We start from the raw sequence: 10,770 nt of genomic DNA, 5'->3' as shown, positions 1-10,770 counted from the left end.
TCAGATTTTGAACCCATGGCTGCTGTGACGATGACTACATCAAGCATGTGACATTACCGCTAGGCCAACTGGCGCCCTGAAAAAAAAACATTTTAACTTCAGTGTGTGGTGATGCGATTAATCGCTTTTTTGCCTTCACAATAAACTCCTCGCCGTCAGAATTTATCACAAAAAATAAAAAAAACACTTTAAAGTTAGACGCTCGTTTCCTTGGTTTGTCTCCTTGTTTCCTTGGTTTGTCTCCTTGTTTCCTTGGTTTGTCTCCTTGTTTCCTTGGTTTGTCTCCTTGTTTATTTCGTTTGTCTCCTCATCTCCTTGTTGGTAAACGATGGCGTCTCTAAATTACAGCCCGCTCTGTCATCATCAGAATCTGTAAAGGATAAATAAAAGTTAAGAACACTGCTGTTGATGTCTATCAGACTGAACCTGTGATGAAGGTGATGATGATGATGATGAAGGTGATGAGGGTAATGAAGGTGATGGTGATGAGGATGATGAAGGTGATGGTGATGAAGGTGATGATGATGAAGGTGATGATGAAGGTGAGGATGATGATGAAGGTGAGGATGATGGTGGTGATGATGATGATGATGAAGGTGATGATGGTGATGATGATGATGGTGGTGATGATGATGATGATGATGATGGTGATGATGATGGTGATGATGATGATGATGAAGGTGATGATGATGATGATGATGAAGGTGATGATGTTGGTGGTGATGATGATGATGAAGGTGATGATGATGAAGGTGATGATGATGATGGTGATGATGATGAAGGTGGTGATGATGAAGGTGATGTGATGATGGTGATGATGAAGGTGATGATGATGATGAAGGTGATGATGATTAAGGTGATGATGATGAAGGTGATGATAATGATGTAGGTGGTGATGATGATGAGGGTGATGATGATGATGATGATGAAGGGGATGATGATGGTGATGATGAAGGTGATGGTGATGATGAAGGTGATGGTGATGATGGTGATGATGAAGGGGATGATGATGATGGTGATGATGAAGGTGATGGTGATGATGATGATGAAGGTGATGGTGATGATGAAGGTGATGGTGATGATGGTGATGATGATGAAGGTGATGATGATGGTGATGAAGCTGATGATGATGAAGGTGATGATGATGAAGGTGATGGTGATGATGGTGATGATGAAGGTGATGATGATGATGAAGGTGAAGATGATGAAGGTGACGATGATGAAGGTGATGATGATGAAGGTGATGATGATGATGATAATAATGGTGATGATGATGAAGGTGGTGATGATGAAGGTGATGATGATGAAGGTGATGGTGATGAAGGTGATGGTGATGATGGTGATGATGAAGGTGATGATGATGATGAAGGTGATGATGATGAAGGTGAAGATGATGAAGGTGATGATGATGAAGGTGATGATGATGATGATGAAGGTGATGAAGGTGAAGATGATGAAGGTGATGATGATGGTAATGGTGATGATGATGAAGGTGGTGATGATGAAGGTGATGATGATGATGATGATGAAGGTGATGATGATGGTGATGAAGGTGATGATGATGAAGGTGATGATGATGAAGGTGATGTGATGATGGTGATGATGAAGGTGATGATGATGAAGGTGAAGATGATGAAGGTGATGATGATGAAGGTGATGATGAAGGTGATGATGATGATGATGATGATGAGGTGATGATGAAGGTGATGATGGACGTGATGATGATGATGATAATGGTGATGATGATGAAGGTGGTGATGATGATGAAGGTGATGATGATGAAGGTGATGCTGATGAAGGTGATGATGAAGGTGATGATGTAGATCTCGAGCGAGTCAAACAGGTGGTCATGTTGCTGTTTTTTCAAAGATTTATTTTTGGGCTTTTTCTTCCTTTATGGGGAGACAGGACAGTGGATGGAGTCAGAAATCAGGGAGAGAGAGAGAGTGGGGGATGATATGCGGGAAAGGAGCCACAGGTGGGATTCAAACCTGGGCCTCCCGCTTAGAGGACCATGGCCTCCATACATGGGGCGAGCTCACTGCGCCCCATGTATGTCATGTTCTGGTGTGAAGAAACATGTTTGTGCTTCTTAAAGTAAAGAACGTGTTTCCTCTGACTGTCTGACCTGTTGTGGCTCTTTAAATCTCTTCACATAAAAAGTACGTTTTGATTGGCTGATGAAACATTCAAAATATAGACGAGCATGACGGCGTCTCCACGTGAGCAGAGATTAGCATGCTCTGTGTCTGTCAGGGTTAGCCTCCGCGCTGCAGCTCAACGTCACACAGAAGCTGATATTTTTAGTGACGTCGTCACATGTTGGACATGTGCACAGTTTGACTTTTGGCCCTGCAGGGCAGAGAGGTCCGCAGACACATCAGGTCTTTCTCAAACCCCTAAACCATTTCACTGCACACTTCCACTCCGTACGTGCTCAAATGGAGGCCTCCCTGTGTCGTATGACAGCTGGCAGTGTGAAGTGACCCGCCAACAGAGAGTCTGACTGAACAGGCAGGTATCAGTCTCTCCATCTTATTATCCACATACTGCACTGAGCCAGTCCTCTGCCTGAGCTGCAGTGCATTCTGGGACGTTGCTCTACTCTCTTTGACGTGTGTGAAAAAAGCTCCATTTGGACGACCATCTGGACTCCAAAACCACAAGGCCTTCATCCCAAACAGAACGGGGACACACGCACGTATGCACACACGCACACACACATGCACACACACACACACACACACACACACACACACACACACACACACACACACACACACACACACACACACACACACACACACACACAAACATGCACGCATATGCACATACGCATGCACACTGCAGAAAGAGAGAGAGGACTTAAAATGGCAGCGAGCAGTTCAAAGATATTTCATGGATGTAAGATCAGTTAATCTGTCAGTGTTAATCAGAGAGTTTAAATGAATAAACTCTGTTTCATTGATGTGATGTCACATCGTGTCGTTAATTAAACATGAAGTGACTGGGAGTGACGTCGGTCCTTCAAGCTGCTGTTGATAATTTGTCCACTAGGGGGCAGTCACTGAGATCACAGAGAGTTTGAATTCAAACAGAAGAGAGTGATGATGATCTCTCCGTCCTGACACTCAGTCCACCTGTCTTTCTGAAAAGGTTACCACAACGAAGGAAACTGAATGAACGTTTATTAGTGTGATTGTTAAGATGTCAATCAATGTTGTCGCCAAAGCTGCTGCTGCTGCTGTTTTAACCAATAGAGAAACATCGCTGATGCACCATGGGGTCAAAGTTCAACACTGATTGGTTTGTATATGTGCCAATTAATCTCAGTGTTCTTAGCTAGCTTAGCTTATCATGCTAGCAGAACCTGCTGCGTGTCGGCATACAAGCCATATTTAAAATGAGCGAAAACAAAACGCTCGGTACAGACAGGAAGTAGAACTGTTACGACCTACTTCAATGACGCCGCTGACAACCAACTTAAAGGACCTGCCCAGGAGGGAAACCTTTACCACCCAGCTCGTGTGATCAAAGCAGGTCATTCACCTGTGGATCCATGCAGGGGGGTTAGAGGTCCCATACGGTCACTAAGGATGTAACGATTCACTCAACTCACGATACGGTTCACGATACAATTGATTTTACAAAATCAGACTGAAGACAAAGTATGAGATGGCTGAAAAAGATTCCTTTAATTTTTTAGTTAAAACCCTGATGCACCTCGTAATCTCTTTGGCTCTTGCACTCGTTTGGGCGAGCGGGGCTGCAGACCCACTTGTCAGTGTGGTTTGGCCTTTTAATGTTTTCTTTCTATCAACAAGGGGAGGTGATTGGAGCTTCTCATTGTGGTGTTGATTAAATGCTGCATCATGTTGGTTGTGCTATTTGTGTAGTTCCCTGTCTTCTTATTTGCAGTTTTTGTCTCGTCTGTTATCTTCTTACCTCTTTCATTTTTTGTCTTGGGGAAGCCAAAATGTTTCCACAGCTTCGATTTAAAAGAAGCTGGTGTGTTCTAAATCTCGCTCTGCAGCTGCCAACCGCCTCTGCTCTACAGCAGCTGAAGCTCACCATATTATTGCAATTCTTTTTCAGATTACCAATGTGAACCTTGACACCTTTGAATCGATTTTTAACTGCCTAACGATTCATCTTTACATCCCTATTGGTCACTCTAACCACGACGGGAATACAGGGCAAAATAAACTGTGTGGATGTATGATCACTCAGGGCCTCCGTATGGGACCACATGTAGATCAACAATCATTTGAGAGAGAGACAGACAGACAGGGAGAGAGAGACAGACAGGAAGAGAGAGAGAGTTAGAGTTTAGCTTGATGTGATGTCTTGTGACAGTTTGGTATTTGGATTTGAAAGCGTGGAGCTTTATTGTATTAATCATGGAGGGAGAGAGAGAAAATAACAAAACACAACATGGGCGTCCTCTTCTGTCAACACACTGACTCACTGTCTGTGTGTGTGTGTGTGTGTGTGTGTGTGTGTGTGTGTGTGTGTGTGTGTGTGTGTGTGTGTGTGTGTGTGTGTGTGTGTGTGTGTGTGTGGAGGTCTACAGTTCATGCAGAATCTAATTTTTGTGATCCTCACTCACTGTGTTTACATGGACCTGAGTATCCCCGTTAAGGGTCTGGTCCTGGTTCTGGTCATTTTCAGGATCTGGTGTTTACATGAAAGTGTGTGACATCATGACAGAAAGGATCCCTATAGAGAGAGACATTTTTGTTTTCAACCACAAACAGTTGTGACATCACTCTATCAACACACCACACTACATAAAAAAAACCTCAGATTTGATGCTGATGTAAAAGAGACGCTCAGTGAGCGATTTAAAGCCTGATGGGACACACGGTGTGACCATGTGACGGACACACGTTACATAAAGGAGGATTTAAATTCTGCTGCAGAGACTCAGAGGAGGACGAGTCGTCGTTGAAATTCGACTGTTACACACAAACATTCATGTGACGGGAAACAGGTTTGTATAAAGCACAGCGTGCATGTGACAGGAAACAGCTTTGTGTAAAGCGCAGCGTGCACATTCACGTGACGGGAAACAGCTTTGTGTAAAGCGCGGCCTGCACGTTAAAGTGACGGAAAACAGCTTTGTGTTAAACACAGCGTGCACGCTCTCGTGACGGGAAACAGCTTTGTGTAAAGCGCAGCGTGCACGTTCACGTGACGGGAAACAGCTTTGTGTAAAGCGCAGCGTGCACGTTCACGTGACGGGAAACAGCTTTTTGTAAAGTGCAGTGTGCATGTTCATGTGACGGGAAACAGCTTTTTGTAAAGTGCAGTGTGCACGTTCACGTGAGAGAGGAAACAGCTTTGTGTAAAGCGCAGCGTGCACGTGACAGGAAACAGCTTTGTGTCAAGCGCAAGTGTGCACGTTCACGTGAGACAGGAAACAGCTTTGTGTAAAGCGCAGCGTGCACGTTCACGTGACAGGAAACAGCTTTGTGTAAAGCGCAGCGTGCACGTTTACATGACATGAAACAGCTTTGTGTAAAACGCAGCCTGCATGTTCACGTGACGGGAACCAGCTTTGTGTAAAGCGCAGCGTGCACGTGACAGGAAACAGCTTTGTGTCAAGCGCAAGTGTGCACGTTCACGTGAGACAGGAAACAGCTTTGTGTAAAGCGCAGCGTGCACGTTAACGTGACAGGAAACAGCTTTGTGTAAAGCGCAGCGTGCACGTTTACATGACATGAAACAGCTTTGTGTAAAGCGCAGCGTGCACGTTAACGTGACAGGAAACAGCTTTGTGTAAAGCACAGCGTGCACGTTTACATGACATGAAACAGCTTTGTGTAAAACGCAGCCTGCATGTTCACGTGACGGGAAACAGCTTTGTGTAAAGCGCAGCGTGCATGTTAACGTGACGGGAAACAGCTTTGTGTAAAGCGTAGTGTGCATGTTCACGTGAGAGAGGAAACAGCTTTGTGTAAAGCGCAGCGTGCACGTTCACGTGACGGGAAACAGCTTTTTGTAAAGCGCAGCGTGCACGTTCACGTGACGGGAAACAGCTTTGTGTAAAGCGCAGCGTGCACGTTCACGTGACGGGAAACAGCTTTGTGTAAAGTGTAGTGTGCATGTTCACGTGAGAGAGGAAACAGCTTTGTGTAAAGCACAGCGTGCATGTTCACGTGTCGGGAAACAGCTTTGTGTAAAGCGCAGCGTGCATGTTCACGTGACAGGAAACAGCTGTGTGTAAAGCGCAGCGTGCATGTTCACGTGACATGAAACAGCTTTGTGTTAAACGCAGTGTGCACGCTCACGTGACGGGAAACAGCTTTGTGTAAAGCACAGCGTGCATGTTCACGTGACAGGAAACAGCTGTGTGTAAAGCGCAGCGTGCATGTTCACGTGACAGGAAACAGCTTTGTGTAAAGCGCAGTGTGCACGTGACAGGAAACAGCTTTGTGTAAAGCGCAGCGTGCACGTTCACGTGACAGGAAACAGCTTTGCGTAAAGCGCAGCTTGCACATTGACGTGACAGGAAACAGCTGTGCGTAAAGCACAGCGTGCACGTTGACGTGACAGGAAACAGCTTTGCGTAAAGCGCAGCTTGCACGTTCACGTGACAGGAAACAGCTTTGCGTAAAGCGCAGCTTGCATGTTGACGTGACAGGAAACAGCTTTGCGTAAAGCGCAGCTTGCACGTTGACGTGACAGGAAACAGCTTTGCGTAAAGCGCAGCTTGCACGTTGACGTGACAGGAAACAGCTTTGCGTAAAGCGCAGCGTGCACGTTCACGTGACAGGAAACAGCTTTGCGTAAAGCGCAGCGTGCACGTTCACGTGACAGGAAACATGAAGTCAACACACTGAAGTCGGAAGAAGGACTTCCCAACTCCTGAATTGGGCCAATCCAAGGAGCACCTGAATGCAGCATTACAGGACACTGTTAGTGACCAAATATAAATCTTCTTATATTTGCATCTCACAGAGTGACTGTTCAGGGACAACACACACACACACACACACACACACACACACACACATACTCATTGTATGGAGCTGAGTGGACCTTGGAGATTAATGAGTGTGTAGGTGCTGCAGTGCAGAGTCAGGGCCGAGGGGAGGACAAGAGGGGGAGGGGAAGGAGATTTATGGAGGAGGGGGTTGGTATGGGGGAGGGGGAGGGGAAGGGGGAGCTGAAGAATAAAGCAAGGATTTAGGAGATGAGGAGAGGGGTGAGGAGGAGAGGAGAGGTGACAGGTGGAGGAGGAGAGTGTGAGAGCATGAAGCATTTTATTGTTTGCAGTTCTCACTACTGCAAAGTCAAACAGATTGTGTGCAAGTGTGTGTGTGCGTGTGTGCGTGTGCGTATGTGTGTGTGCAGAGGGATGCGTCTCCTCCCTCCACCTGATATTGGGCGCAGTGATCATTAAATTATAAGAAAAAGGCTCTCCTCTCCTCCTCCTCCTCCTCCTCCACATCCACAGCTGTCTCCCTTCGGGGTATAATGACGCTCATATAATCCCCTCCCCCACCTCCCCTCCCCTCCCTCACAGCAAGCCTCCTCCCCCCTCTTTGACCCTTATTCATTTTATAGCCTCTAACTAGAGCTTGGTCCGACCTGCAGCACGGAGCAGATCTCAGCAATGTTCTGAACACTCTCAGACCTGCTTTAAAGAACGATGATTCTTTAAAGCGGATAATCCACTGATTACACGGGGGGGGGGGGGGGTGATGGTGGTGATGATGATGGTGATGATGGTGGTGATGATGATGGTGATGGTGATGATGGTGATGATGATGATGATGATGATGATGATGATGATGGTGGTGGTGATGATGGTGGTGATGATGATGATGATGATGATGGTGGTGATGATGATGGTGATGGTGGTGGTGATGATGGTGATGATGATGATGAAGGTGGTGATGGTGATGATGATGATGATGATGATGATGATGATGGTGGTGGTGATGATGGTGATGATGATGATGATGATGATGGTGGTGATGATGATGGTGATGGTGATGATGGTGGTGGTGATGGTGAGGATGATGATGATGATGATGATGGTGGTGATGATGGTGATGATGATGATGATGATAATGGTGGTGGTGATGATGATGGTGATGGTGATGATGGTGGTGGTGATGGTGATGATGATGATGATGGTGATGGTGGTGGTGATGATGATGGTGATGGTGATGATGGTGGTGATGATGGTGATGATGATGATGATGATGATGGTGGTGGTGATGATGATGGTGATGGTGATGATGGTGGTGGTGATGGTGATGATGATGATGATGATGATGGTGATGATGGTGATGGTGGTGGTGATGATGGTGATGATGATGATGATAGTGGTGATGATGATGGTGGTGATAATGATGGTGATGGTGATGATGGTGGTGGTGATGGTGATGATGATGATGATGATCAGGTTGATGATAATGGTGATGATGATGGTGATGGTGATGATGATGATGGAGATGATGATGGTGATGGTGATGATGATGGTGATGGTGATGGTGATGGTGATGATGATGATGATGATGGTGACCTGTTCTGGTAACAGCAGGATGAAGAGGATCAGTCTCTGCTACAGCGGTGCATCATCATGGTATCTAAAATAATTGAGTCCGACCTCTGAGAGAAACATGAAATGTTCGTGTTTTGATATTGTTCTCTGAGTTGGCCCAGTTTATTTATAGAGCGAATTAAAAAGACGAGCTGGGATAGAAACAGAGGAGTGATCACAGATAAACAGGATTTAAAACAATCTTCCTCCTCGTCATTATGCAAAAAGCTCTGCATGAATACAGACATGTGGAAGCTAACAGGCTAAAGCAAAGATCCTCGATGTCTGATGATGTGAACGAGCCGAGAACGTTTCAATGTTTCAACTTTTAAAGTCGAAATTAAAAATATCGATCATGTTTTTTTAAAGCTTTATCATGAATTCTGAATATGAACAAAGCAGATATCAAATCTGCTTCATGTAAACAGAGAGTGAAGTCAAACTCCCTCTGGGTTTGTTCTTAGCACTGTGTTCACACTGTGTTCACACTTCCCTACACGGGAAGCTCCGCCCACTAAGTGAGACGGCCCCGTCCACTCAGAGACGCCGTTTAAGTTCACTCAGTCTGTTTGCATGATTTAATTAAAAAAACTCATCGAGATAACGAGGTCGGGGGTCAACTCACTCTCGCATGTTTGCACCTCGATCAGACCTAAACTGGCCGATATAAGGTGTGTTACTGTTCCTTTAAAAAGAGTCCATGTGAATATGAAGTGAAAGCTGCTTACCCCAATGTCTGCAAAAAAAAATGTATTTCTGTTCTGTGTGTGTGTGTGTGTGTGTGTGTGTGTGTGTGTGTGTGAGTGAGCCGACACATCCCTCTGTGACACACAAACACACACCATACCACACACGCACGCACGCACGCACGCACGCACACACACACAGACAGGACTGAAGTAATATCCTGATATATGATTGGATTGAATATATAAATATTAATAATTCAAATTGTCCTTCAGCTCTGAGTATTTATTAGAATTTTTTAATATCATAGATCGACTATGACAGATTTGTAAAATATGAGGTCGTTTAACTTGCAGATTTGACTAGTGGACACTACATTTTAACATGGGTCTCTTGGGGATCACGGTTTCCTCTTGTGCATAACATCGCAATACAACACATGCATGGCTTTCATGAAGCATGCTTAGTTTAAAGGCTTCATATGCGATTTTTCACTCTTAAATATAATAGAAGTCAAGTATCTCCTCTGAAAATAACTCTGTGAGTCATGACTGTCTACAATGGGTGTAACACCCGAGTCCCACTGTCTGTGATGTTTTCATAGTTTTCAGAGTCATATTTTTAGTTTGTTGACATTGCCGGGACGGCAGACGACTCCTCCCCTCGCGAATAAAAATTGTTTAATTGAGGGACTAGAGAAAAGAAGAATAACATACTGTACTCACTGCTTAAGTGTGTTTCTAGATCACGCTCATTTCGGGTAAACTTACATGCAGTGTGAAGATACGAGCATAATAAAGATCGCTAGCATTAGCATGCTAACACAACAATGCACCGCAAGTATTTTGGTTTCATGCTAGTGCTCAAGGGTGACATCTGCTGGATCATCAATCGCATATAAAGCCTTTAAAAAACAGGCAAACTCGAGAAAAACAAAAAAAAGGGACCCACAACCGAGTCTGCGTCTGCACATCGGAGAACAGCACAAAGACCAAGACAGCAACTTTACTGACTTCGTGGCTTATTTTGAGTCATGTTAGTTGATACAGACAGAACACTCTGGATTTACCCAAAATAAAGGCTGTCCGTTGTGTACCTGTGCTTGTGCATGAACTGTACCATGCTGAAGCACACCTAGTCAAAGCATGCCAGGGCCAAAGAAGTGTACCAAGCTTCAGCACGGATTGGTGCACTCACACTAGTCAAACGAAATGGACTTTAGGGGTGAAGCTTAGGCACAGTACAGATTGCCTAGTGTGAGTGCGCCCTTAGAATGAAGACGACTCAACATGATGTTTGATCTGCTTGTTCAGCAGTGAAGTGTTTGTGTTGGTGGACTGTCAGTGTTTCAGACCAGTCCTGCAGCTTAAACGCTCTGTGGGACACTTTCAGAGACTGAGAAAGCTTAAAGGTATAGCATTGGTTCAGAGACCTTCAGGTAATGGAAGCTGCTGGTAATAGTATCCTCTCTGTGGTGAATTATGCATCCTGCCTGGGATGACTCATTATTCATGAGCAGTGCTATA

At 45.0% G+C, this 10,770-nt stretch overlaps 1 protein-coding gene across 3 annotated transcripts in view; it reads left to right on the top strand.

Moving 5' to 3' along the window:
- The window catches only part of nat16 (N-acetyltransferase 16), a 35,130-nt gene that overhangs the window by 3,807 nt on the left and 20,553 nt on the right, over positions 1 to 10,770 (top strand). The gene's annotated exons all lie outside the window — the stretch shown is intronic.

Source organism: Labrus bergylta, chromosome 22 (genome assembly GCF_963930695.1).
Source record: "Labrus bergylta chromosome 22, fLabBer1.1, whole genome shotgun sequence".
Taxonomy (NCBI): domain Eukaryota; kingdom Metazoa; phylum Chordata; class Actinopteri; order Labriformes; family Labridae; genus Labrus; species Labrus bergylta.
Note: the sequence above shows the minus strand (reverse complement) of the source record. Positions and strands in the feature narration are given on the sequence as shown.